The 25,602-nt window shown below is 45.0% G+C and overlaps 5 non-coding genes and 1 pseudogene across 5 annotated transcripts; 3 read left to right on the top strand and 3 right to left on the bottom strand.

Moving 5' to 3' along the window:
• Nucleotides 1-5,801: 5,801 nt before the first annotated feature.
• Nucleotides 5,802-5,881, bottom strand: LOC138230243 (U4 spliceosomal RNA; annotated as a pseudogene).
• Nucleotides 5,882-6,111: 230 nt separating this feature from the next.
• Nucleotides 6,112-6,228, bottom strand: LOC138230293 (U5 spliceosomal RNA). The gene has a single exon (XR_011186323.1). It is a non-coding gene; the product is annotated as a U5 spliceosomal RNA (small nuclear RNA).
• A 1,297-nt stretch (nt 6,229-7,525) lies between these two features.
• On the top strand, nt 7,526-7,598 carry trnar-ccu (transfer RNA arginine (anticodon CCU)). The gene has a single exon. It is a non-coding gene; the product is annotated as a tRNA-Arg (tRNA).
• Nucleotides 7,599-13,501: 5,903 nt separating this feature from the next.
• On the top strand, nt 13,502-13,574 carry trnar-acg (transfer RNA arginine (anticodon ACG)). The gene has a single exon. It is a non-coding gene; the product is annotated as a tRNA-Arg (tRNA).
• Nucleotides 13,575-17,836: 4,262 nt separating this feature from the next.
• Nucleotides 17,837-17,918, top strand: trnaf-aaa (transfer RNA phenylalanine (anticodon AAA)). Its single transcript has one exon. It is a non-coding gene; the product is annotated as a tRNA-Phe (tRNA).
• A 6,254-nt stretch (nt 17,919-24,172) lies between these two features.
• trnam-cau (transfer RNA methionine (anticodon CAU)) lies at nt 24,173-24,245 on the bottom strand. The gene has a single exon. It is a non-coding gene; the product is annotated as a tRNA-Met (tRNA).
• Nucleotides 24,246-25,602: the final 1,357 nt, after the last annotated feature.

Raw genomic sequence — 25,602 nt, 5'->3', positions numbered from 1 at the left:
TCACTCCCTACAGCTGTAAGGCACCTTGAAGCGTGCACCCCCAACATTCTTCTTTGCGCATCTGTGAAAGGTAAACTCTTGAGCAAACTCTGAACCAGCTCTAAGGAAACTAATCCGATTAGACGTTACTTTGACTCATCTTTTTACGCTCAGTGCTGGATTGCTCAAACTCCAGCTAGGTTTAGGGTTAGCATTCCCACGCTACTTAGACACTTTGTTTACGCTCAGTGCTGGATTTTGGGAACTTCAGGACGAGTGGGAATTTTCTCCTAACTGTCCATTCTGTTTTGTTTTGGAGACTCTTGGCTGCCTGTGTTGTTCAGTGCAGCCAGCGTGAAGGAAACATTTTCCAAAACTGTGTCAGCTCAAAAGTTGTAAGAAAACCTCTCCAGCTGCTTTAACTCTCTTCATTATTGTCATTTAATGTGACACTCGATGTATAACTGGAGCCTCACATATGCAAATGGTGAGGCTCCAGTTCGACACCCAGTTCGACACCACTTTACAGTATATGACAAAAGCATGGCAGACTGTGCCGGACCGGCAGATAACTTCCGCTTATTTTTACCATATTAAACATTGGAAATCCAACCACTTGCATTTGTGACACTTGATTTTGGCTCCACCTAAGACACTCTTAAAACTTCAAACACTTTTCTCTTCTCCCGCAACACTCTTGTCTGTCGGCACTATGTGGCAGCGTTGCATGACAACCCATCTCATCACGGAAAGGCACCTAACAGCTTTGGTAAGAGAGTAGAATTACCTGAAGAACTGCTTTCCATGGAAGCAGGACCAAGCGATGTAGCATTTTTATAGTACCAGGAAAGGAGAAGCAGCACTTCGCCTTTGCCGCACAGGCACAAGGCGACATGTGGCAGACGCCGTAGTCGGCAGGATTCGAACCTGAGCGGGGAGTCCCCATAGGATTTCAAGTCCATCGCCTTAACTACTCGACCACGACTACAGCGAGCTCACCGCCACCGCATTCCTCCTATAATCTAACACGGAGTGCGAGGTGGCTGCGGAAACTTTTTTAAAGTCGCTCTCCGTTAAAAACAAAATACCTTTCGCAAGATACATGCCGGCAGACAGACACGCCTCAGAGGGTTTAAGGCTGGCTTCACGTTCAAATGATAAAGTCTCCCCGTCCGGATGTCAAAATGCAACTTTGGCAGACAGAAAAAACATCAACAAACCACAAATGTGGACAAGGATTTTACAAGCTGCATCACACTGCACTTTCCAAAGCATTTACATTCCTGTTAGACGCAGGAATTGCCTTTGATTTGCGCGCTTACGAACGCCATGGAAAACGAAACAAAACTAAAGCCCTCAGCTCCTACACTTGATTATAATGCCGTTACGTGTCGAAGCAGGAATTTACGTCATCCTACCACTGCAACACGGGGAATAGAGGGAAATGAGCACACGCTACGTACGTCTCAATCACGCCCTAGAGTCATAAGGCGCATTGAAGGGTGCACCCCCATCATTAATCGTTGCGCCTCTGTGAAAGGAAAGCTCTTGAGCAGTCTTTGAAACAGCTCGGATGAAACACTTGATTGCTTCCATGTGCATCTGGAGCCCATTTCTTATTTTCACTTCACGCCGCCCAAAGCATTTCTAAAACATGAGATTCGCGTTTGGGAATGCGCCCTGCCCTACGAATAAAACAGGTCTACGGGTCTGAAACCTCCTCCACGGAAAACAGTTCTGTTGCGCTTTTGATTAAAGGGAGATTCGCTGTTCTTACTTTTTGATGACATAACACCCAAAGGGGCTTCTTTGGAGCTGGATTCCAACCAGCATCCTAAAGTTTCTTGGCGGTATCCTTTACAGTCCTCTGTTCGGTCGACAAGGGACAGAAGGGGGCAGCTTTCCTAACACACACAGTGCAATGTACTGTAGTGTTCCCGTTCATTGAATTCGCAGTTCTGCATCAGACCTCTAACTCGTTTCCTTAGCTTGGATTTAAGCCATGAAGCAGGCTTCTAGTGTATAAACGTCTAGAGGAATCACAAACTAATTGAGAGGCCATCATCCCAGGGGGAACTGACAAAGTCTATCCCTAAACACCTAGCGCAGTCTCTCGAGAGACTGTCAAAAATCGCTTTCTCCGTTTGCGTTGCAAGTAAGTGAAAACACAGTCTCAAACCAGAGCCACTTGGGAGCAGCGGCACGTAAATACTGTTACTGTCACTGCTCGATACTGACATTAGCCTACTATACCATGTTCAGCCACCGCTAGGAAATGTACGGCTCTAGTACCGGAGCAAACAACAGGAGGGCCAAAGGCGCACAGGCACACGTGTCAGACATGGAGAGCGACAAGGATGGGATTCAACCCCATGTGTGTGGAGCACAACGGATTAGCAGTCCATCGCCTTAACCACTCGGCCAACTCATCAACGAAACTGGGCTGTCCTGACATGGGTTGGCGCACTCCAGTTGATCTTTTTCTTTTTTTTCCCTCATACTCGAGGGTCATTTTCCTGTTCCACATGCGATTTCAACATTTTCCTTGGGAGATGTCAAGCCAGCAAGCCACTGCTGTGGTTCAGTGGCCAGTGTGGAGTTCAGTGGCCCTGTTGTACACAGAAAGCACATTGAGCTCCTTGGACATGAAAAGTTCCAGATAAAAGCCATTTGTCATCCTTTCTCTTGGTGTCGATGTTGCTATTGTATGTAAAGGTGGCAACTTGCTCAGCGAGCAGGCGGAGCACACACCGAATGCAGATGTGTCTGAGTGGTGTGTCCAAGTGGCTGCAAAAGGACAGCACTCCTGGGGTGCCGTGGCTTAGTTGGTTAAAGCGCCTGTCTAGTAAACAGAAAATCCTGGGTCCGAATCCCAGCGGTGCCTTTTTTTGTTCTGTGTTCTCGAACAGAACTGGTCAGTATGGACAACCGCATACGTCTAGACTTAATTAAATGCAAGTATTCATTTCCTGTCTTGAACGACTTGTTTTTCTTAAAATGGATGCAACTTGCAAAACATGAAATACAAACCTCGCTAATCAGCGCTCACGGCTGGCAAAAAAAAAAGAAGTCAGCAATGTTTTTTTCTTTAACCTTAAGCCTGCTAATGGAGAAGAAACTAGTCGCCACATCACATACATCCGTTTTAACGATAAGAAGGTAACAACTATCCTCACTCCAGAGTAAATCTCACGTTGAGGGCATATTTTTTTCCACTTTACCATGAGTCGGGCTCAGCTGCAGAGAGGCGAGAGCAGAGCAATGAGGTCAGGGGGACAGGGGAGTCACACGCTGGCGGTTTGAACACGCGGAAGATCACTGAGGGATCCACAGTATGTGGACCCTCCATGCGCCATCATTCCACACTCCAGACTCTGAATCCTGCCATCCGAGTTAAGATCTCGGCGGAACCGGAGGCGCAGTTCTTTCTTAAAACGTAATCTGGTGAGCATTTCTAGAATCGTACTTGTATAGATGCAGCCTTTAATGTGTTGCTAGGTTAAAATTTATGACTTCTTGAACTTCAGTAGGCAACTGCCCTCTTGATTTCGGATTTAATTTCTTTATTACAGGGGCGCTTTTATGATGACAGAGTCATGTTCAGGTACTTTGCTTGATGGAGGAAGCTCATTTCGGACTCTGTGATCTGCTCACCTGGAAAGGTCTGCTGTACTACTACAAGAGAGAAGTAGAGTCTGGAGGAAGGGACAATTTTATGATGCTTTGGAAGGTAATGTTTTTTTTTTCTTTGAAATCGAAATGAATCAGAATATCAGTGCAAAAGACAAACTCTTGGTTTGGTTTAAAGAGATATGGTTTTAAAACAGACAAAATGTAGAAAACAGGTGTTTCTCACTTTTGGAAAAGAATGGACCGGGGGTAATATTTTACTAGTTGCAGTGCTAAGCTCACTGGGTTACAGTCCTGCAGTGTTACACCAGGGCCAGTGGTGCAATGGATAATGTGTCTGACTATGGATTAGGAGTTTGGAGGTTTGACTCCTGCCTGGCGCTGGTTGTTTTTAAACACATCAGCCTACTCCCTAAGTAGCCTGTGCTACTTACTGCATTGTAATCGTACCCAGTAAGAGATTTCCTTCATGTAAATGAACTGCACCTGACAGCTTTAGAAAAACACCTGGGCTCAGTACGGTGCTGAGAGCTCAAGTTGTGTATAATGTAATAATTTAGGTAGAATAGATTCTAATAATATAATGATCCAGTGTGCTGCACTACTTCACTGTTTCACTGCTCTATGCCGTCTGGAAATAAATCCTCAGACTACTTACTGCCCTGGGCATGTACCAATAAATTACAGGAGCACATCTATATATCACTGCGTTGAAGCAGGAGACACAATCACTGCAAACACATCCTAAATACAGTGTTCCAGCACCTTTGACCTCATCCAGAACGTATCATTTCTTGAAAGGAATTGCTGTCCGAATGCACATCTGAATCCCAAACAGAATCTCTAGTAAAATCCGATCATTTGTGAAACAGGTAAATGTCTTAGGGGCCCATTCCTCATTCTCAAGACACATGTATGCAGTACGTACACCATGCATTGAGCAATAGGGATTAAAGACACCACAGGTAAGGTTAGAAGACATTCTGACTATATTCTAAAATTTTGGACTCATATTCTTATGATGGCAGACATGATGCTGTGTTTAAAACCGGGGTTAATGGACATTATATGACTGTCAATTCTGTTTTGTTTTGGAGACTCTTGGCTGCCTATGTGGTACAGTGCAGCGTGAAGAAAACATTTTCCAAAACTGTGTCAGCTCAAAAGTTGTAAGAAAACCTTTCCAGCTGCTTTAACTCTCTTCATTTTTGTCATTTAATTGTCTGTCGGCACTATGTAGCAGCATTGCATGACAACCCATCTCACCACGGAAAGGAACCTAACAGCTTTTGTAAGAGAGGAGAAAAGGACCTGGCCCGTACAGGACTCGAACCCACAACCTTGGTGTTATTAGCTCTAACCAACTGAGCTAACCAGCCTCACGACAGCAATCCTCTCTGTGCTGCAAAAAATCGAACTCAGGGAATTTCTTTTGCCCTCCTTTGAATTGAAAGCCGTGTAATTCAGTGTACGGGCTTTCTCGTGCAGTTTTATAGTTCTTGTAACCCAAATCCTACACTGGCGTGAAGTGACCCCCCATTTCACAGCATTTTTCAGCTGATTTAAAATGTACCTAAAGGAGAAGCATTATTGAAGACCATCAATTACCAAGAGCTTTTGTCAAAGGTTTTGGTGGTCATTTTTAATGACCACAGAGCGCTGTGACCTCGGTTTTACATCTCATCCAAGAGACAGCGCCCTTTTACAACACAGCGTCTCCGTCACTATGCTGGGGGATTGGGACCCGCACAGACCTCAGGGTGAGCGCCCCCCCACCGGCACCATTAACACCGCTTCCAGCTGGAAACTTTGTTTTTCCCTGTAGCTCACCCTCATCCGGGTACTGACCTGGCTAACACCTGTTTTGCTTCAGTGGGTTTTCAGTTGCGAGTTGCAAGGGGATGCAAGTGATGGAGCCACTCGCTGCAAAAGCCACTGCTTTGGCTGGGAATCGAACCAGAGCTTCCCGCATGGGAAGCGAGAATTCTACCACTGAACCAACAATGCTCACTGCCCAGTCCTTCAAAAAAGACGTTTTTTTGGTGCTCTGTTAAAAAAGCGTCGACATTACCTCTTTCAAAAGGCTTCACTTTCCTAGTCACATTCCAAGGCTCATTGAACCCGGGCTGTTTCCTCCAGCGGTATAGTATTGCAGTTAGACAGCACGATGCCTGCAAGACTATGTCACGCTCTGACGAGAAAAGTTTTCAACTAGCAATAATCGTGCCTCGGCTAAACCTCACAGGCTACGATACTGCCACTGCACAAAGCTGACGGTTGCCAGGCAACCGCGGGGATCCTATGGAAATCGTTATCAATCGTCTCATGGCATGTCGTTGCTGTAACGCTTCATATTTGCGGCCGGACACTTCCCGCCTCCCAGAGGAAAGAGCGCCAATCAGACAGGCGGAGACCGAGGACTCGCAGAGCAGATGGCCACAGTCGCCGTAATAAGAGCGATTGTGAGCGGTTTTGTTTTCTCTCTTTGACCAGCCCAGCTGCGCCCCACCCGAAGGCAGGGAAGCACAAAAATTGTATGGAACTCATTCATGCTCCTTTACTTGGAAATCTTTAGTAAAAGGCAAAAGATTTGTACGAGATGAAAAGAAACCAGAGTGCGTGGCTGGACAGCTGCAGGAGCCCAGGCCGCCTTCAAGGCCTCTGCCCTGCCGGTCGTGGTTGGCAATGCACCTGGCCTTACAAACGAGCCAGTGGGGCCCGTTCAGCTCCGGGCTCATCGCCTGCGGCTCTCGGCTTACCTGGCAGGGGAGATACCTTGATCAGCCTGTAGTTGGAGTAGTTGGATTGTTTTCTTGTTTTGTTTTGCGCGCTTACGAACGCCATGGAAAACGAAACAAAACTAAAGCCCTCGGCTCCTCCACTTGATTATAATCCCGTTACGTGTCGAAGCAGGAATTTACGTCATCCTACCACTGTAACACGGGGAATAGAGGGAAATGAGCACAAGCTACGAATTGTCTCAATCACTCCCTACAGTAGTAAGACGCCTGGAAGCGTGCACCCCCATCATTAATCTTTGCGCATCTGTGCAAGGTAAACTCTGGAGCAGTCTCTGAAACTGCTCAAAGGAAACACGTGATTGATTCCATGTGCATCTGGGGTTCATTTCTTATTTACATTTAATTCAAGGGAAAGGCTTGGGTCAGTTTCAGACGGCCTCCAACAGCGAGATTCAAGCGCCCCACCTTCAGCCCAATCTGCGCCGCCAGAACGCCAACGGCTCCTCTGGTCTCCGGGGTGCGGTTGTGACCCCGTAACCTAAAGTGTTGGTGGCAGACAAATGGAGACTAACAGGTGATGTCCTAGGACATGACTACATTGTGACACTCGGTGGGGATGGTGACCATTGCTTGGAAAAGAGTGCGAGGCCCCTTTAGAAAAACATTTTGTTAACAGGCATTCTGCCTCAGCCTAAACACCTATAGCTTGCAAAGCGCATGCTATTAGACAGGCACCTCTGCAAGACCTTAAGAGTCTCTTAAACTAGTGATAGTAAGGTGTTCCCAATGGGCGATGTTTGGCTTTCAAATCATCTCTCTGTGGAAGCGCCGAGATGCAGCTGTTTAAGGCTTAGAAGCAGCTGACTGTTTCACTACCTAGCTGATTACTGTCAGTCAGGGAGCTCAGAGGTGAAAAGCCTGTCTGAGAGACAATTCGCCGTCAATCAGTTCAATATGTTCCGTACCAGCTCGGCGCACCTGAGATCATCTTGGTAGCCGTGTAGCTCAGATGAGTGAGAGCGTGTGTGTGTGTACCACCGTGATTGGATGCCGGTCCTTCTCAGGTCACAGTAAACCTTCTGCTGCCTAACTTTCCTAATTTTGGGGATCCCTTTGAAAAAGCAAAGGAAAAAAAAAACTGGCTCTTCATCAGCGTGATCGACCCAACCCAGTGTGCCCCAGTGGCCTAATGGATAAGGCACTGGCCTCCTAAGCCAGGGATTGTGGGTTCGAGTCCCATCTGGGGTGCTCCTGTCCCTTTTTGAGTGTACAAATGTCCTTGTGATTTGTGAAGCTGCAACCCCACCTTACTCAGTGAGCGTCTCTGCTTTTCTCTCACATACAGTTGGGAGAAAAACTTTTGTAAACAGCCCTTTGGAATGATGTGGATTTCTGCATGAATGGCTCCTAACATGTGATCTTATCTTTATCTAAGTCATAATAATTAATAAAGAGAGTCTGATTTAACAAACAACACACGCCCAACATTTGACATTGCTGTTTCTTTATTGACCAAATGGTTTAAACAATCAAGGTCATTGATGGAAAAAGTACGTGAACCCTTATATTAAGGAGCTAGTGGAACCTCCTTTATGACAAAAACCTCAACCCCCACTTTCTGTAGCGGCTGGTCAGACCTGAGCAGCGGTTAGGAGGTATTTTGGCCTATTCCTCTATGAAAAACTGTTTCAGTTCATGTATATTTTTGGGATGTCTTGCACTGAACGGCCTGCTTCAGATCACGGCACAGCACTTCAATGTTCTCCTGTTCAGATTTCTTCTTATGGTGGACTCATAAACACAGACATAAGACAAAGTCAACCACCTGTTCGCTAGATCCCATCCCCACTCAGCTAGTCAAAGATTCCCTCGAAGGACTGGCAGGACCTATAATTAGTATGATGAATGCATCGCTTGCGTCAGGCGTTGTACCTGATCAATTTAAGGTAGCGGTTGTTAGACCGCTCCTTAAGAAGTCAAATTTGGATCCACAAGTTCTTAACAACTACAGGCCTGTCTCAAAGGTCCCATTTCAATCTAAAAGTCTTGGGAGAATAGTTGTTGCCCAACGTCAATCGTATCTGGATTCAAATAATATACTTGAGAAATTTCAGTCTGGTTTCTGAAACTGCATTAACAAGAGTCGTAAATGATATTCTCTTAGCTACTGATGCGGGGAATGCAACAGTGCTTGTGCTTCTAGATCTTAGAGCTGCCTTTGACACGGTTGACCTCTCTGTTTTGTTACACAGGCTTGAGTTTGAGGTTGGCTTATCTGGAACCGTCCTTCAGTGGTTTACTTCACATTTAACTCATCGTTTTCATTATGTTCAAATATCTAATAATTGTACTGCTTCATCAATGTCACCAGTTCAATTTGGGGTACCAGAAGATCAGTGCTGGGACCAATATTGCTCTCTCTCTCTACATGCTGCTGCTAGGTAGGATAATATGAAAAAATAATATGAACTTTCATTCATATGCTGATGACACTCAAATAAACATTTTGTTTACACCAAACGACAACTCTTCTATTATCAGTTTAGTTAAATGCATTAAGGAAGGAAATACTTGGATGTGTGAAAACTTTTTGTTACTCAACTCTGAGAAAAATGAGGATCTGTTGATCGGAGGCAACAATACTGATAGGACTACTATAACTTCAGCACTTAACTCAGAGGATTTAAACATTTGCCTCAAAGAGACAGCACGTAACCTAGGCGGCATATTAGACACAAGGCTCTTAACAACTTGCATTGTTAAGTGCCTTGGGACAACCTTGTTGTGAAAGGCGCTATATAGAAATACATTGATTTGAATTGAATTGACAATGTAAAATGTTGTGTGTTGTTTGTTAAACAAGACTGTCTTTATTTATCAAAAAATAAAAGGAATTTGCTAGGAATGCAAACGTTTGGTTGCGCTTCTTCATGCTGCATCGTCGGCATGAGTGGAGCTTTTTAAACATCTGTACTTACTGTGCCCCATAAGAAATCGTTTGTCCCCGTTCAAAAGAGATTGTGCGATGTCCTGCAGTGTTCGCAAAGCAAACCTTTGACAGTTTGAAAAGAGGAATTTATTCTGCTTCCTGTGTGTGCAGTAGTTACAAAGTTGAACGTCTTTACACGATTTGCTGCAGTTTTCAGTGGGCGGGCTTTGTCAGATGGCTTGGAAAAACGCACTGTGTTTCGGCTTGGGAAACATCATGAGAAGTGTCCTGCATGTTTTCTGTGTATAGCTGTCTTTTAACGCATACAGAATTCATTCGAAATCATTGATTTCTCCAATTAACAAGGGTCCCTTAAAGGATGAGTCAAAGTAACGTCTAATCGGATTAGTTTCCTTAGAGCTGGTTCAGAGTTTCCTCAAGAGTTTACCTTACACAGATGCGCAAAGAAGAATGTTGGGGGTGCACGCTTCAAGGTGCCTTACAGCTGTAGGGAGTGATTCGAGATGATTCGTGGCGTGTGCTCGTTCCCATATACCGTACGCCCCGGGGTGCAGTGCTAGGATGACGTACAATACCGCTTGGGCACATAACGGCGTTATATGCAAGTGCGGGACGTGAGGGTTTTCGTTTGTTCATTTTGTTTTGCTCTGCTTTGCTTTGTTTCATGGTCAAGAGGCGTAAGGTAAGTCGTAATCCAGGGAGAACACTGGTGGCAAACAGTCCAAGGTGAGAGGCGAGGTCCAAAGTCAAAAAGGCAGAAGGGGAGTCCAATATCCAGAATAAACGAGGTAATGGAAAAAACGCCAGGTAGAGCTCTCAAGGAGTAGACTCAATACCAGCGGGAAGCAGGTAAAGATGGTAAAAATAGCACTGCGTACCGCACGGTGGAGTGTGTGCAGGTGGGTTAACTCGTGCGGCGGCGTTTGTTAATAATCACCCGCTGCTGGTGCTGTTTAGATTGCTTAAGAGTTGGTCTTAACTGCCTGGCGGTCATGACAAGCTCCTCTTTAAGCTGTGGTTTAGTTTTGCATTCATGTGTTTCTAGAGCAGTTATTTATGGGGGTGGGTGGGTCTTTCACAGAGGCTCAGGACAAATCCCCTGCATGAAAGTCTACTGTGTGCGTTCAAACAGTCACAGGTCAAGAGCCAGGCAGGAGGACAATGGACAGAAGAAGCAACGAACTAAAAATAAAAGAACGAATATGAAAAAGCCACCATCTTTTTCTTTTTGACATTTTCCGACTTTCATTGCTCGTAGCTACTTGTGGATTCAAATACTCTATCGAGTGCTTTGATGAGTTTTTGCAATTTGATTGTCGTCCTGTCAGCCTGTTTCTGTTTTTCTTTTCAATCTAGTGATGGAAAGTAAGAGGGAAATGATGGAGCAATCAATAACTGCTCCGGAAAAATGGCAGAAAGAAATGGTCCGTCACTAAGGACATTTGTGAAGCAGAGGAGTGACATCACCACAAAGGCGACACATTCTGCTGATGGTTTTGGTGAATAATGATTGAGGCGCGTTAAGAGAAAGGTAGCTGTGTCAGCATGCGTAGGCTGCAAAGGATAAAGCAAAGGTTTACTCCATGCTGAAAAGAGAAGAAAAGAAGCACAACGTTTCGGCTGTGGAGTCTTCTGTGCCATCTTCTTTAGCGATGGTGATGATGTTTACATTGGAAAAACTGAGACACGCATACTGGAGGGGCTTGAACCACCAACTTTTCAGCACCACAGAGTCTGACAGTCTTTTGTGCGCCCTACATTTGCAGGTTTATGGTCAAAGAAAACAATCACTTGCGCTTCTTGCAGCCGGCAATCTTTTTCCACTGACAACCAAGAAATGGATTTCATCTTTCACAAGCTGTATGGATTTCTTCAAAAACAAGTTATTCCAGAAAGGAAATGAATTCTTGCATTAAACTGAACCAAGCTGTACATGTTTGTCTGAAATGAGACATTCGGCACAACAAGACACGGAGAGAGGCACCGCTGGTATTCAGACCAGGGATCGCCTGCTTACTAGGCAGGCACTTTAAGCCACTAGGGAACAGCGCCAGCGGAGCACCGCGCTTTTACAGACACTTGGATTTGGGTTTTTTTCATTTATGTTTGTGGACCTTCACCATTTGAGGAAGTGAGTTAGATAAGAAAGTTACAGGTATGGTGAGCAATGACTAACAAAGGCACGTACTGCATATTCCTTACAGAAGAGTAAGCAATTTGTTCTAAAAAACACCGGCTAAAGTCCAACATCGTTAGCAATCTTATTACTTAAATAGAATAAACATCAATAAACTGTAAGGTGCTGGTACATGCGAGTAGATTTGATCTTCTATTAAACAAAAATGCAATTACAGCTCTAAAAAGGTCAACCTAGACTTCTGTAACAGATCTGTTCAGGTCATCGCTGTTCCTCTGACCTTGTGAGTCTTTGGAATTTTAAAAGTGTATTTTGCTTGCCTTTCATGTGGTCTGTGTACAAGTCACTGTGGCGTATGCGGTCCTACAGGGCCTTGCTATAGACGTGACGAGCCTCCGCTATGTTGCAATGGAGAACAGGTTCAGTACGGAGCTGCCGAGAAAATTCAGCTGGAAAGCTCGTTGCAGAAAAGCATCGTTATCTGCGTCCAGCTGCAAAGCGTCACTCGTGGGTGCTGAAGAATCGATTTCACAGGCTGCGGGTATAGGCGATTTAGAGTGTTAAAGGTCCCAGCGAAAACAAAACAGCGCTGGTCCTTTTTCATGCACGCACGAGAGCAAATGCAAAGGATTTGAACCTGCGCAGGGAGACCCAAACAGATTTTAAGTGTGTTGCCTTAACCACTCGGCCACGATTACAGTAAGTACGCCAGCTGTTGGCTTCTTGCTACAATCGAACAAGGAGTGCAAGGCGGCGGCGGCAACTTTTTTCAAGTTCGCTCTCCGTTTAAGAAACCTTTTACGCCATACGTGTAAGCAGACACACACCTCAGAGTACTTAAGGGTGGCTTCAAGTTGGAATGATAAAGTCTCCCCGTTCGGACATGAAAATAGAACTTTCTTAGACAGAAAGAAATCAACAACGGAGACATGTGGATGACGATTTCAGTCACTGCACTTTGAATAGCATTTTTACTCGAGTTACAGGAGATGCCCGAATGGCCCTTGACCTACGCTCTTACGAATGCCTTGGAACATTCAAAGAGAACAGCCCTCAAGTCCTGCGGTTTATTATAATGCTGTTGCGTGTCGAGGCAGTATTTGACTCCGTCCTACCGTTGAGACAGGGGGCGTACTGTAAATGAACTGCACCTGACAGCTTTAGAAAAACACCTGGGCTCAGTACGGTGCTGAGAGCTCAGCGTTGCTGTTGTTCTTATTAGCACGCACTGCATCGGCTATGACCCGAACTTTTCAATTATTCCGATCAGTAAGTCAACACGTAGTCCACATGAAAGGTAGAAATATTCTCTTGTCTGTCTCATGTTTTTATAGAACTGAATGTCCCTGACAATGTACTGTTAGTTTTAATTGAAGAACGGCATCTGTGTTCAAATATAAAAAATATAAAAAAAACGCTGGCGGTTTAAACACGCGGAAGAAAACTGAGGGATCCACAGTATGTGGACCCTCCGTGCGCCATCAGTCCGCACTCCGGACTCTGAATCCTACCATCCAAGTTAAGATCTCGGCGGAACCTGAGGCGCAGTTCCTTCTTAAAACGTAATCTGGTGAGCATTTCTAGAATCGTACTTGTATAGATGCAGCCTTTAATGTGTTGCTAGGTTAAAATTGATGACTTCTTGTATTTCAGTAGGCAACTGCCCTCTTGATTTCAGATTGAATTTCTTTATTACAGGGGCGCTTTTATGATGACAGAGTCATGTTCAGGTACTTTGCTTGATGGAGGAAGCTCATTTCGGACTCTGTGATCTGCTCACCTGGAAAGGTCTGCTGTACTACTACAAGAGAGAAGTAGAGTCTGGAAGAAGGGACAATTTTATGATGCTTTGGAAGGTAGTTTTTTTTTTCTTTGAAATCGAAATGAATCAGAATATCAGAGCAAAAGACAAACTCTTGGTTTGGTTTAAAGAGATATGGTTTTAACACAGACAAAATGTAGAAAACAGGTGTTTCTCACTTTTGGAAAAGAATGGACCGGGGGTAATATTTTACTAGTTGCAGTGCTGATCTCACTGGGTTACAGTCCTGCAGTGTCACACCAGGGCCAGTGGCGCAATGGATAACGCGTCTGACTACGGATCAGGAGATTGCAGGTTCGACTCCTGCCTGGCTCGGGTCGTTTTTAAACGCATCGGGCTACTCCCTAAGTAGTCTGTGCTACTTACTGCATTGTAATCGTACCCAGTAAGAGATTTCCTTCATGTAAATGAACTGCACCTGACAGCTTTAGAAAAACACCTGGGCTCAGTACGGTGCTGAGAGCTCAGCGTTGCTGTTCTAATTAGCACGCACTGCATCGGCTATGAGCCCGAACCTTTCAATTATTCCGATCAGTAAGTCAACACGTAGTCCACATGAACGGTAGAAATATTCTCTTGTCTGTCTCTTGTTTGTATAGAACTGAATGTCCCTGACAATGTACTGTTAGTTTTAATTGAAGAACGGCATTTGTGTTCAAATATACCAGACAAGTTTATGTAACTGCTCATGCGACACTCAGTTGTAATTAGTCAAGAAATAAAGTCGAACAACAGCTGCGGGTTTGATTCTGAACGTATCAGATTGCAGCGCCTTTTACTTCCATTGACAAATGATAGAGATTTGAAGAGAGATCCTTCAGACCAGCAAGCAAACCCACGGCTATTTCGGTTTTCTATCTAGGCAACGTTGGTGTCTGCAATAGCATACATGAAAGCGTGATGCAATTTCTGTGGCTACATTTGTTGCACGTCATGCACAGTAAGAGTGTTTCTAACACCAAATAAAAAGTCAACAAATAGCGATCACGCCTTCTCCTCAGTTAACCCACTGAAACCCTTGCTGTTAACAGTTCTTTACTGCGTGCTTTAAGAGCACCTACACATCGTGTCGGTTCTTACAGCTTTATTCATTAGGTTTTCAAAGGCATAAGTAGAGCACCAGAGGTGCGAACGCAAAATGTGTGGTTATCTGAAGAATTGCTTTCCATGGCAGCGGGGCCAAGCGATTTAGCGTTTTTATAGTACCAGGAAAGGAGAAGCGGCACTCCGCCTCTGCCGCGCAGGCACAAGGTGACGTTCGGCAGACGCCGGAGTCGGCAGGTTTCGAACCTGCGCGGGGAAACCCCAACGCATTTCGAGCCCATCGCCTTAACCACTCGAGCACGACAAATGCGAGCTCCCCGCCGCCGCATTCCTCCTATAATCAAACACGGACTGCGAGGTGGCTGCGGAAACCTTTTTAAAGTTGCTCTCCGTTAAAAAAAATACCTTTCACAAGATTCGTGCCGGCAGACAGACACGCCTCAGAGGGTTTAAGGCTGGCTTCACGTTCAAATGATAAAGTCCCCCAGTCCGGATGTCAAAATGCAACTTTGGCAGACAGAAAAAACATCAACGAACCAAAAATGTGGACAAGGATTTTACAAGCTGCACCACACTGCACTTTCAAAAGCATTTACATTCGTGTTAGACGCAGGAATTGCCTTTGATTTGCGCGCTTACGAACGCCATGGAAAACGAAACAAAACTAAAGCCCTCAGCTCCTGCACTTGATTATAATCCCGTTACGTGTCGAAGCAGGAATTTAAGTCATCCTACCACTGCAACACGGGGAATAGAGGGAAATGAGCACAAGCTACGAATTGTCTCTAATCAGTCCCTACAGTTGTAAGACGCCTGGAAGCGTGCACCCCCATCATGAATCTTTGCGCATCTGTGCAAGGTAAACTCTGGAGCAGTCTCTGAAACGGCTCAAAGGAAACACGTGATTGATTCCATGTGCATCTGGGGTTCATTTCTTATTTACATTTAATTCAAGGGAAAGGCTTGGGTCAGTTTCAGACGGCCTCCAACAGCGAGATTCAAGCGCCCCACCTTCAGCCCAATCTGCGCCGCCAGAACGCCAACGGCTCCTCTGGTCTCCGGGGTGCGGTTGTGACCCCGTAACCTAAAGTGTTGGTGGCAGACAAATGGAGACTAACAGGTGACGTCCTAGGACATGACTACATTGTGACACTCGGTGGGGATGGTGACCATTGCTTGGAAAAGAGTGCGAGGCCCCTTTAGAAAAACATTTTGTTAACAGGCATTCTGCCTCAGCCTAAACACCTATAGCTTGCAAAGCGCATGCTATTAGACAGGCACCTCTGCAAAACCTTAAGAGTCTCTTAAACTAGTGATAGTAAGGTGTTCCCAATGGGCGATGTTCGGCTTTCAAATCATCTCTCCGTGGAAGCGCCGAGATGCAGCTGTTTAAGGCTTAGAAGCAGCTGACTGTTTTACTACCTAGCTGATCACTGTCAGTCAGGGAGCTTAGAGGTGAAAAGCCTGTCTGAGAGACAATTCGCCGTCGATCAGTTCAATATGTTCCGTACAAGCTCGGCGCACCTGAGATCATCTTGGTAGCCGTGTAGCTCATATGAGTGAAAGCGTGTGTGTCAGGACTCTTACTTGGCCATCCCAACATACGGAATTTCTTCTGTTTCAGCCACTCTGTTGTTGATGTACTCCTTTGTTTTTGTCATGTTGCAAGACCCAGCGTCTTTTGAGTTTTAGATCACAGGCAGACACCCTGACATTCTGCTGTAGAATTTCCTGATACATCTCGGAATTCATCGGTCCCTCGATGATTGCAAGCCGTACAGCCTCCGCCATGCTTCCCAGGTGGGATGAGGTTTTGGAGTTGGTATGCAGTGTTTTGTTATCTCCAAACATAACGCTGTGCACATTTACCAACAAGTTCAACTTTTGTCACGTCTGTCCACAGAACATTGTTCCAGGAGTTGCTGTGGAACATCCATGTGGTCTTTAGCAAACTTGAGAGGGGCAGTGGTGGTTTTTTTGTTGGGGAGAGCAGTGGTTTCCTCCATGGTGACCTCGCATGATCACCACTCCTGTTCAGATTTCTTCTTATGGTGGACTCATGAACACAGACGTAAGACAAAGTAAACCACCTGTGTGCTAGATCCCATCCCCACTCAGCTAGTCAAAGATTCCCTCGAAGGACTGGCAGGACCTATAATTAGTATGATGAATGCATCGCTTGCGTCAGGCGTCGTACATGATCAATTTAAGGTAGTGGTTCTTAGACCGCTCCTTAAGAAGTCAAATTTGGATCCACAAGTTCTTAACAACTACAGGCCTGTCTCAAAGGTCCCATTTCAATCTAAAAGTCTTGAAAGAATAGTTGTTGCCCAACATCAAATGGATTCAAATAATATACTTGAGAAATTTCAGTCTGGTTTCTGAAACTGCATTAACAAGAGTCGTAAATTATATTCTCTTAGCTACTGATGCGGGGAATGCAACAGTGCTAGGTTGCAACAGTGCTAGGAATGCAAACTTTAGGTTGCGCTTCTTCATGCTGCATCATTGGCATGAGTGGAGCTTTTTAAACGTCTGTACTTACTGCGCCCCATAAGAAATCGTTTGTCCCTGTTCAAAAGAGATTGTGCGATGTCCTGCAGCGTTCGCAAAGCAAACCTTTGACAGTTTGAATAGAGGAATTTATTCTGCTTCCTGTGCGTGCAGTAGTTACAAACTTGAACGTCTTTACACGATCTCCTGCAGTTTTCAGTGGGCAGGCTTGGTCAGATGGCTTGGAAAAACGCACTGTGTTTCGGCTCGGGAAACATCATGAGCAGTGTCCTGCATGTTTTCTGTGTATAGCTGTCTTTTAACGCATACAGAATTCATTCGAAATCATTGATTTCTCCAATTAACAAGGATCCCTTAAATGATGAGTCAAAGTAACATCTAATCGGATTAGTTTCCTTAGAGCTGGTTCAGAGTTTGCTCAAGAGTTTACCTTTCACAGATGAGCAAAGAAGAATGTTGGGGGTGCACGCTTCAAGGCACCTTACAGCTGTAGGGAGTGATTCGAGACGATTCGTGGCGTGTGCTCGTTCCCATATACCATACGCACCGGCGTGCAGTGCTAGGATGACGTACAATACCGCTTGGGCACGTAACGGCGTTATATGCAAGTGCGGGACGTGAGGGTTTTCGTTTGTTCGTTTTGTTTTGCTCTGCTTTGCTTTGTTTTGCTTTCCATCGCGTTGGTAAGAGCGTAAATAAAAAGGCGATTCCTGCGTCTACCACTAATGTAAGAGCTATTTCAAGTGCGACGTGGTGCGGCTTTTCAAATGCTTGTGGGCATTTCTCTGTTGTTGATTCTTTTTTTGTGTGTAACAAAGTGGCATTTTCATGTCCGGACGGGGAGACTTTATCATTCCGACATGAAGCCACCCTTAAGTCCTCTGAGGCGTGTCTGTCTGCAAGGCTTGTATTTTGGAAATGTTTTTTTGAAACGGAGAACGACTTTGAAATAGGCTTCCGCCGGCGCCTCGCGATCCAGGTAAGATTGTAGCAAGAACGCAGCGGCTGTGGGGCTTGCTGTAGTCGTGGCCGAGTGGTTAAGGCGATGGACTAAAAATCCATTGGGGTCTCCCTGCGCATGTTCGAATCCTGCCGACTACGTTGTCCGCCTCCAGTCGGTGTGTTCCGGCGCAAGCAAAGAAGCGCGCCTCTTTGTTGTTCCTGGTGGTTTTAAAACGCCCAATCGCTTGTACCCGCTGCCTTGAAATAAATTCTTCAGCATCCGCGAATGGCATTTTGCAGCTGGAAGCATATGTCGACGCTTTTTGCACAGAGCACCAAAAAAGCGTCTTTTTTGAAGGCCCAGACACTTAGCATTGGTGTTTCAGTGGTAGAATTCTTGCCTGCCACGCGGGAGGCTTGGGTTTGATTCCCGGCCAATGCAGTGGCTTTTGCAGCGAGCGGCTCCATCACTTGCATCCCCTTGCAACTCGCAACTGAAAACCCACTGAAGCTAAGCAGGTGTGAGCCAGGTCAGTACCCGGATGAGGGTAAGCTACAGGGAAAAACAAAGCTTCCAGCTGGAAGCGGTGTTAATGGTGCCGGCGGGGGGGCGCTCACCCTGAGGTCTGTGCGGGTCCCAATGTCCCAGCATAGTGACGGAGACGCTGTGTTGTAAAAGGGCGCTGTCTTTCGGATGAGATGTAAAACCGAGGTCATAGTGCTCTGTGGTCATTAAAAATGACCACCAAAACCTTTGACAAAAGCTCTTGGTAATTGATGGTCTTCAATAATGCTTCTCCTTTAGGTACATTTTAAATCAGCTGAAAAATGCTGTGAAATGGGGGGACACTTCAGGCCAGTGTAGGATTTGGGTTACAAGAACCATGAAACTGCACGAGAAAGCCCGTACACTGAATTACACGGCTTTCTATTCAAAGGAGGGCAAAAGAAATTCCCTGAGTTCGATTTTTTGCAGCACAGAGAGGACCACCGTCGTGAGGCCGGTTAGTTCAGTTGGTTAGAGCGGGGTGCTAATAACGCCAAGGTCATGGGTTCAATCCCCGTACGGGCTATGTTCTTTTCTCCTCTCTTACCAAAGCTGTTAGGTTCCTTTCTGTGGTGAGATGGGTTGTCATGCAATGCTGCCACATAGTGCCGACAGACAAGAGTGTTGCGGGAGAAGAGAAAAGTGTTTGAAGATTTAAGAGTGTCTTAGGTGGAGTCAAAATCAAGTGTCACAAATGCAAGTGGGAGGATTTCCAATGTTTAATATGGTAAAAATAAGCAGAAGTTATCTGCCGGTCATGGCACAGTCTGCCATGCTTTTGTCAGATACTGTAAAGTGGTGTCGAACTGGAGCCTCACCATTTGCATATGTGAGGCTCCAGTTATACATCGAGTGTCACATTAAATGACAAAAATGAAGAGAGTTAAAGCAGCTGGAGAGGTTTTCTTACAACTTTTGAGCTGACACAGTTTTGGAAAATGTTTCCTTCACGCTGCACTGTACAACATAGGCAGCCAAGAGTCTCCAAAACAAAACAGAATTGACAGATAGGAGAAAATTCCCACTCGTCCTGAAGTTCCCAAAATCCAGCACTGAGCGTAAACAAAGTGTCTAAGTAGCGTGGGAATGCTAACCCTAACCCTAGCTGGAGTTTGAGCAATCCAGCACTGAGCGTAAAAAGATGAGTCAAAGTAACGTCTAATCGGATTAGTTTCCTTAGAGCTGGTTCAGAGTTTGCTCAAGAGTTTACCCAGTGGGCATTGATTCGTCGAATATACGTATATTCACGGCGAAAATACGGCTATACGTATATATACGTCGCCTCGACGTATAATCAACGTCGAATTGCAACCGTAAAATCGACGACATTAATAAATGCATATATAACGTCGAAAACACATCTAACACAGTGCCTGAGGCTTTTTACTGTATGTATCGTGTGTGCCGCAACTAGGAGTATACGGCACTCTGCACAGTGTACGAAGTAAATTATTTCCGCAGTAATTAATTTACACGTGTATAATAAATATAGTAAATATAATAAATTAATTACTGCGAAAATAATTTTCTTCGTAAATCCTGCAATCCAGATGATTGGGGTATTGGTGCATGGCTACAGTCTGTGCTAGGAACATGGAGAGGGTCTCTGGTTCAATACATATTTGTGGGTCTGGTATTATTCGTTATGATCATATCGTTAATATCCTGTTTGAAAAACATGTGGACTAAAGCTGCTGCTTCTGTGCTAATTGTACGCCCTGAAGGGATCATGAAGGTCAAAAAATGATTTCATGGGAAAGGTTCTCTTATCTAGTGGCAGAACCTGATGGGTAGAACAATATAGCTTTAAGGGGGGTTACCCTTGGGAGTGATTCCCCTAGATGCAAATGATTATTGTGGTTTGTTTGTTCATAATAAGATGTTTTGCAGGAACGGAACAAAGAGAAATTTTACAACTTCAGCTAGAATTGTTCTACAAAACGTCACAGCTGAGGCAGGGGAACAATGTGTAGATTTTTCTAAGAGTTATTACCCAGTTGTTGACCAATCTGTTGACCAATGTTGACCAAAAAAGCCTAGGATTATGCTGGGCTCCAGCCCACAGGGATTTACCTGTGCTGTAAGAACTAATGAGTGAATAAGGAGACTGGATTCTGGTGAAAGACTTCAGGAAAAAGAAATGGTGTTCACTCAGGTGGAGGGGGCTGTACCAGGTGCTGCTGACCACTGCCACTGCTGTGAAGGTCACAGAAATGGTGCCCTGGATTCATGCTTCCCACTGTAAAAAGGTCACAAACGAACTGAACAAAGCGCAGGAGTGATGTCTCCACAAGGACAGATGGGGATAACCTGCTTGGGACTGATGTGCACAGCCTTTTTCCTTTTTATGTAGAAGCCTGTCACCACCCCAAAAAAAGGAAGAATCTAAACACGAAGCCTCTTTGTATACAAACTGGCTGAATGAAACTGATAATGAGGGGGATATGCGTAATTTGTGGTATAAATTTATAAATCATACTGTAAAGTTAAAGAAATTTAATGCATCTTGTTATATATGTGCTTTAATGCCTCATTCTACAGCCTCACCCATGCGACTTTTTATGAAATGTACTCTTTTATTAATATCATGTTAGAAGGCTTAGACGCTATCAAACAAGAATTAAGGGGAGTTAGATTAATGGCACTTCAGAACAGGTTCGTGCTGGACCTTCAAAATGCAGCATCTGGAGGAGTCTATGCTTTAGTAGGAGACTCCTGTTGTACATATATTCCAGCTAATGACTATGATTACGGAAATCTTACACTCGCTATTCAGCATTTAAAAGAACTAAAAGACAAGGTGAATAAAGAGAGAGGCATAAAAGATACACCGGCTTTTCTCTCCTGGTTAGAATCACTGTTTGGGCCAGGGGGAATGTTTTTCTTTTAAGTTACTAACACCGATTATAGGGGCTGTGATACTTGTCTTCCTGTTTTTATGTTGCTGTATGACATGTATTATTCCAATGCTTCGAAATATGGAAATATGGTACCTAGGGGGATAAACTGTTCATCCTTCCAGTCTGGAGAATTGGCAGCTGTCTGACGTCAGTAAGTGATCCTTAAAAAATTAATAGTTCCATGACAGTGTGCATCACCAGAAAATCAATTTCAATGCATTAAAACTCTTGTTATCCTTCTGATCATTGAAGTGTCATTGCCCCAGCACTGTATACTCTTACTTTTGACGCCTGTCTGAAGTTGGATCCATTTCTAAGAATGGTGACTCACATATCCTCATGCTCAACTTTGGCTCAACCACACAAACTATGAAGTTAATCATCTGCTTTTGCTCCAAGATTTATGTTACTAGGCTCTGGGGATCCTCGTGTTCAAACTTTGCCCTTATTGTGGATGATCCATGACAGAATTCAGGGAATTCAGAATTCTGATACCTCAGCTCAGATTCTGACTGGGCAGACTGTCATTGCCTGGTGTGAATGTGTGCATATCTGTTTTTGTGCATGTTCTGTGGCCTGTTGTACAGTACATCACAAATGAAAGGGAAATGGAAAACTAAAATAAGACTCAAGTGTTTTAGCTTTCATTAACAGTGTTTCATTAGTATCTGTGCTAGATCCTGTCATCCACTGCTTACCACGACAGGCTCTAGCACAGGATAGCAGCTAATACATTTAACAATCTCACTGCACAATGTTGTATATTCAAGGGCTGATCTTCTGTACTTTTTCTTTCACTTTTCATTTCCTAGAAACTCAGTCCTGCCAGGAATAATCTGAGAACAAAATCAATCTGAGTGAAAATCTAAGCAGAGGAAGATTGTTTTACAGAGTTAACAAGGTCTAATTCAAGGTCATCAGCACTAACAACATTCTCTCTGGAGACAGGCGATAAGAAAATTGAAAGTGTGTATTGTTACATAACAGCAGAGACTATGAGTTATGCTATCATGAGAGTGGTGATGGATTTTTTTCATTGCTTAGTTTTGCAGGTTCTGTACATTTGAACATTCAAAGTGACTAAAGTAAAGGAGTTTTCCCTTTTTACCACATAATTCCCAAAGATCAACACTAATAGAAAGCCTAATTCCAGCCAAGATTCAATTACTGTCTCTCAGGCATCCCAGCAGTGGATTTCATGACTTCAGACAGCCATCTTTATCAGTGGAGAACTCAATGCTCTGAGGTTTACTGGCAGAGTCTCACACTGGGTAATATGTTGGTAAATAATGTCCTATGGAATTCTACTATTGATAAATTCTACTATGGAACTGCGATGTGTCCTGAAAAAATCTTCTATGATAGTGGTACAGTCCATCACACCCCACCTACAGCCTTTAAAAGAGAAAAAAATATTCTGATATTATGGTGGAAAAAGAGCCCTGGAATCTTTGTAGAAGGACCAAAGACGGAAAGAACGGGCAGTGTAACCATGGCGAAGAGAAGGGAAATATTGGAGAGAGCTTTTTTCATACACTTTTTATCATTGTTTTTCCAGCCCAACAATGATCAACAAATATGGGCAGGCGTCCTGTGCCAAATCCAATCTACCTTTCTTCCAAGCATACAGGAATGTCAGTGAATTAAATATTGACATATGAAAATACCCCAAAATATGCAATCACACATATGCAGTTTGAGCAAACATAAGACAATACCCAAGTACCACAAACTACCAGGCATCATTAGCAGTTCAGGTGGGGAGCTGTGTCAGCATGCGTAGGCTGCAAAGGAACAAGTAATAGGTCTATTCCATGCTTAAAAGAGAAGAAAGAAAACACAACATTTCAGCCGTGGAGCCCTCACACCTGAAGAAGGCTCCACGGCCGAAACGTTGTGTTTTCTTTCTTCTCTTTTCATCTAGTGTCATTAGCCAGTTCCTGTCAAAATAAAATAGAAATGGATAACATTCTAGAGAGAGTTTGAAATACCAAGGTACAATTTAAACCATATTTCTTCCACTACAACCACAATATTTTGGAGAGATCGCTGAGCCTAACTGTTCTGGCATGCCCGTTAGCCTCCGTCCTGCTTCACCAATGAATGCAACGGGGCACATTCTGAGGGAGATGCGGTCAATCAGGTTGCAGGAAAACCACGCTATGCTTTTTTTTGAGATCCTGAAAAGGACAGAGGGGCCATGTATATGTGTGCAGCTGGATATGTAATTGCAGGTGGCGTAGCAAATTCTGCTGAAGCCCCACTGCCTGGTGTGGACGGTAGCTGTGCATGTTGCAGCAGAATTGTGCATGTGAGATCAAGGGGGCATGTCATGTGTTTGAGCACTTCACTCCCTTCCGGAAGCACGTGATTCCCTGAGTCCAAAAAATTTGTAAGTTCTTTGGATGACCTGTGGACCGATCTTTCACGATGAAGAATTCCTTAAGAAGAATAGATCTCGGCCCACCATCCCAATGCCTCCATCTCAAAACAGCAACCTCCCACTGCCCTTAGTCTGCAAGGCAGTCCTTTCAAGTGCGATGATGACGCCGGGACCTTCGTTGCCTATTGTACGAGCTGAACTTTTGTGCTCATCAATTCAACGCTCTTTCCATCAACTCATCTTGTCTTTTGACGCTTCGTGTTTTGTGCTCCTTTGACTATCGGCATATCGGGTGACTGCAAACACTGAAGTTCTTGCTTACGGAGTGTGGAATAGTGTTTTCAAGTGATCGCTGTTCTGTCATGTTGACGCCGAGTGAATCTTTCTTTGGCAACATGGGCAGGCTGACAGCAGCGCGAGCGAAAGTAATGGCAAATTTCTTGACTTATTTCTGAATGTGAATGTTCTTTAGAAAAGGGATGCGGCGTTGCTTCTCCCCCGTGTAAAGGTCACGCATTCCAGACGTGGTTATGAGCGAACAGTTGCCGCAAGTGTTTGAAAAGAGCAAGAGAGGAAGCAGCCCTGCCCCGTGTGAGGATCAAACTCAGGACCTTCAGATGATGAGACTGACGCGCTACCAACTACGCCAACGAGGCCAGCTGCAGTACACAGCCGGAAAGTTTGCCTCATGGATTTCAGTCGCCCGTTCCCTAATCTTTAGACGCCCTCTGCTGGATGTTGCATTTGCCTTTTGATCTCACCGATACTTTTTTGGTCTGTTTCTGTTGCGAGTCTGTTTTTCAGATCTCACCTAGCACAAGTCTCTCTGGCTGAAGTGGCCTCTCTGCTTCAGCATCGTGCCCTCACTCAGCCATTAAAAACGTCACTCGGACTTCTGACATGCTGACATGAAATGTCAAGAGAGAGTGGCGGAGACGCTTAAGGCAGAGAGAAGATGAAGAGGGGGCGTGGCTGCGAAATGATTGACAGCTGCATGACGCTCTCCATGCAAGGTGTGACCACAGGCTAAAGGACACCTTTCGGCACATCAAGCTCTAAGCACACACCTGGAGGACGTGGGAAATGATCCCGCTACCTCTCGCATGCAAAGCGACCGCTGTACCATGCAAGCTAACCCCCCTCGCTGGGGCTCATGCCTCGGTGTCGCCTAGTGCCGCTTGTTCCCCTCTTACCGGGTGCAGTTCACTGCCCTTCATCTGCAAGGCAGTCGTGTAATTGCGGCTTTCTTGACTTATTGATGAAGGTCTGACTGGACGAGCGAATGACGCCTCTCCCCCGTCCTCAAGCTCGCTGACAGAATAAAATGGAAAGTGCTTCCGTGGCTCATTGGTTTAGGGGTATGATTCTCACTTAGGGTGTGGGAGGTCCTGGGTTCAACTTGCGGATGAGCCCTTGTGTGTTCTTTTTGTCCTCGTCCACAAGACTGGGAACTGATATCCACATCACCTTGCAGCATCTGCTTATGGCAAACGATGGAATGTGACTAATGACTGAACGAGCCTGGTGAATACTCATCACGTGGCACAATGAGAGCGTGCAGTCAGCTGTCCAAGGCAGCAACCTCATTGCTCGTTCAAAAGAACACGTACTGAAAACTCATCACCACTATGTCGTAAATGAGCACCGCGATCGCTTGTTGTCATGCGTCCTTACTTGGGAAATGCAGAAGCAAAAACTGCCCTCTCTCAGTCACCGAAACGTGTGCGGCTCGCCTTGCACTCTCTGCGCCTCGCATATTTATGGAGCTGTCTGCTCTTCTTTCTGTTGAAGTACGCAAGTTACGGGGCGTACTGCAGACTATGATGTGCTCAATGACAGCTTTCAAGATTTGAAAACTATGAGCTTGATGGCTCAAGTCGAACGAATGTGGTTGTTACGCAATTGATGATCAAACGCACGTATTCTAACGATTCGTGAGAGTATGTTCTAAAGGTCCCTGGCTCGATCCCGGGTTTCGGCATTTTGTTTCATCGCGCCCTTTGTTCCTATCTC

Source organism: Lepisosteus oculatus, unplaced genomic scaffold (assembly GCF_040954835.1).
Source record: "Lepisosteus oculatus isolate fLepOcu1 unplaced genomic scaffold, fLepOcu1.hap2 HAP2_SCAFFOLD_48, whole genome shotgun sequence".
Lineage (NCBI taxonomy): Eukaryota > Metazoa > Chordata > Actinopteri > Semionotiformes > Lepisosteidae > Lepisosteus > Lepisosteus oculatus.
The sequence above is the reverse complement of the archived record's forward strand: the minus strand, read 5'-3'. Positions and strand labels throughout refer to the sequence as shown.